Raw genomic sequence first — 3,667 nt, forward strand, 5'->3', positions numbered from 1 at the left:
AAAAAAAAAAAAAAAAAAGGGCACTTTGGGAGGCCAAGACAAGAAGATTGCCTGACCTCAGGGGGTTGAGACCAGCCTGGGCAACCTGACAAGACCTTGTCTCTACAATAAATTTTAAAAAAGCCAAGCATGGTAGTGTGTGCCTGTAGTTCCAGCTACTTGCAAGGCTGAGGCGGAAGGATTGCCTGAGCCCAGCAAGTCGAGGCTGCGATAGTCATGAATGTGCCACTGCACTCCAGCCTGGGCGACAGAGTAAGACTCCAACTCAAAAAAATAAATAAATAAAAAATAAACAAGTAAATAAATAAAAATAAAAACCAGATCTCGCTGCCAGGAGCCAGGCCTGGCCTTCCCTTATTCTGGACACAGGATGAGCTATGCCCTACTCCAAGTCCTCTCAGAGACATCCCCAACTCAGAACCCCTGTGACAGGAACCCTGGCCACAGGGAAATGAGACCTTCAGCTTCCCCTGGAGAAGCCCTGCGGGCAGGGGCTGGCAGAGGGTGAGGACCAGCCTGGCAGACCCAAGAGTCTTAGTACCAGATTCTAAAGAGACCCTAATCCAGGAGCCGCAAGCCTGGAGGGATGGGAGGAGGGAGCACAGGGGTCGTGGGAAGGGGCAAGGGTGGGCAACAAGCTGTTCTGAAAGTCTACATGGGGCCGGGCTTGGTGGCTCAGCCTGTAATCCCGCACTTTGGGAGGCTGAGGTGAGTGGATTGACTGAGCCCACGGGTTCAAGAACCGCCTGGGCAACTTGGCGAGACCTCGTCTCTACAATAAATCAAAAAATTAGCCGGGCATGGTAGCACATGCCTGTAGTTCCAGCTACTTGGAAGGCTGAGGCGGAAGGATCGCCGGAGCCCAGCAGGTCGAGGCCGCGGTGGCCAGGAGTGGCCATTGCACTCCAGTCTGGGTGACAGAGTGAGACTCCAACTCAAAAAAAAAAAAGAAAGTCTACATGGGACAGGGATGAGGCCATGCAGACACTCCCTGGGCCTGAGGGGCTGCCTTCCCAAGAGGGATGGGTATGAAGGGGACTTGGAGACCACCTGTTTCCACTCCCTCACTGCTTCTCAGACAGGCCACTGTGCTGAAGACCCCACCAGTTATGGAGCAGCAACAAAGGGATCCAAAGGCCGGGCACGGTGGTTCACACCTGTCATCCCAGCACTTTAGGAGATGGAGGTGAGAAGGCTGTCTGAGCCCAGGGATTTGAGACCAGCCTGGACAACTTGGCAAGAGTTGTCCTGCCCAGGTGCTTGCTGGGACTGGTAATCATGGCGTCTGACATGTTTTGCATCCTGGACTCCTCATCTGTACAATAAATCATAAAATTAGCTGGGCATGGTGGCTCACGCCTGTCATCCCAGCACATTCGGAGGCGGAGTCAAGAGGATTGCTTGAGCTCAGGGGTTTGAAACCAACCTGAGCAACATGGCTGAGACCTTGTCTCTACAATAAATCAAAAAATTAGCCGGGTGTGGTCGTGCATGCCTGTAGTTCCAGCCACCTGGAAGGCTGAAGCGGAAGGATCGCCGGAGCCCAGCAGGTCAAGGCTGCGGTGGCCGTGAGCATGCTACTGCACTCCAGCCTGGGCGACAGGTTCTCTCTGAACTAAACGTATCACCCTGGCTCAAAGGTGTGGTGTCCCTATGCTCAGTGCCACCCAGCCCTGGGTAGCTGGCCCCTCTGGAGAGTGCCAGGCTGGTGGCCCACCCTAGAGGGCCAACTCTCCAGCCAGGCCTGGGGACCTCCCTCCCTAGGCTAGGGAGTCAGTCACTTCCTCCAATGTCTCACAGCCTTGTACTGTCCCTAGGAGAAGGGCGAAAAGCTCTGGTCCCTGCTTGCCCCCAGGGAGTTTGGAAGGAGGCGGGAGCAATTTTTCACACTCCCCACCCAGGACGCGATGACCCCTCCCCAGCAGGACAGTTTCCTGTGATCTATTTCTGTACTACACAAGAGAGGCCAATTTAGGCTCGACAGGTTCTACCACAATTCATATCCTGTTTCCACATACGCTGGGCCGATGTTCATCCAGCATCTTCCACACCACCCCAAGGAACACACACACACACACAAACACACACACATACCACAGCAACTAAGGGTCAGGACTCTAAGGGAACACTACGGCCCATGCCAGGAGCGCCCGCACTACACAAGGTGCTGGGCACCTCCCTGCGCTCCACGCCAGCATCTGTACAAGGGGCGTGGGCATAGCACCCGCCTCCCAGAGTCATCGGCTCAGGGAATGCGTGCAGAAGCTTGGCCCAGGGCCTGGGAAGAGCTCGGGGGTTGCTCATTAGGGCTGGCGTTCATGGCGCCTGACGTATTTTGTGCCCTGGACACCTTGGCAATCTAGTGGGGCCTCCAGACCACTTCTCGGAATGCTTCTGCATCAAGTCAAATACTTAGAATTATTACATATACTCAGTGGGGCCAGCCTCACACAGCATGGGGATTCCGAGGAGGCCAGGCTCAAACACCCAGGAAGTGAGGTCCTGGTGCACATTTGCGACCATCCAAAGGTTGCTTTAGCTGGGCGCGGTGGCTCACACTTTGGGAGGCTGAGGCAAGAGGACTGCCTAAACCTAGGAGTTGGAGGCGGGCGTGGGGGTGCACACCTGTAGTTCCAGCTACTTGGAAGGCTGAAGTAGAAGGATTACCTGAGCCCAGCAGGTTGAGACTATGGTGGCCGTGAGTGTGCCACTGCACTCCAGCCTGGGCAGCAGAACGAGACTCCAACTCAAAAAAAAAAAAAAAAGGTTGCTCTGTGGTCCTGTCTGCAACAGAGTCCTTCCCGTGGGCCCCACATAACACACACCGGGTGAGGTGCCCAGCAGCCTCCAAGAGTGGCTTCCTCCTGACTGGCTCTCCCAAAGCATCTCACCTTCCTTGATGCCTCCAAGGAGGTCCACTCTGTCCTCTGTGGCTCAGGCCACAGCGGCGGGGTCCGTTTTGTTCCTCAAACACATGACTTAGCACTGACGAGTGCAAATGTGGGTCCTTGCTCCTGGAGCCCCATCTCTGAACACTCTGAAATCCTTCCCCGGCCTCCAGCCTCACCCTGCCCAGCTGCAGGGACACCTCTCTCCTCTCCTCCTTGGAGGGAGAACTTGTGGGCGAGGCAGGAGAAAGATGAAACCAACCTCAGAGACTCTGAGCATGGCAATGACAGAAGGACCTGGAGGTCTGTGACCCACTGGCCACTGTGGACAGAGGAGGCCAGTGAGGGAAGAGACTTGTCCAAGGTCACTTGGAAAGGGGGTGGAGCGACCAGCGCCTTACCCCAGCTCCTCTGGCCCTCTCTCTGCCCATCATTAAAGAACAGACAGCGACACACTGAGACCTGGTCCCTAACTGAATGCAAGCTATAAAGAGAAGCCAAGCTCTGTATAAAGGATCCAGGGACCTAGGTCAAAGCCAGATGGCCAGGGAGAAGGAGACCAAGTGGAGGAAATCTGAGGCAGCCAAACATAATGGTTCATGCCTGTAATCCCAGCACTTTGGGAGGCCAAGGTGGCAGGATTGCTTGAGTCCAGGATTCGAGACCAGCCTGGGCAACACAGTGAGACTTTGTTTCTACAAAAACAAAATCAATGCCGGGCTTGGTGGCTCAGCCTGTAATCCCGCGCCTTTGGGAAGCTGAAGTGAGTGGATTGCCTG

Source organism: Carlito syrichta, unplaced genomic scaffold (assembly GCF_000164805.1).
Source record: "Carlito syrichta isolate Samal-C Ts95f unplaced genomic scaffold, Tarsius_syrichta-2.0.1 Scaffold288286, whole genome shotgun sequence".
Taxonomy (NCBI): domain Eukaryota; kingdom Metazoa; phylum Chordata; class Mammalia; order Primates; family Tarsiidae; genus Carlito; species Carlito syrichta.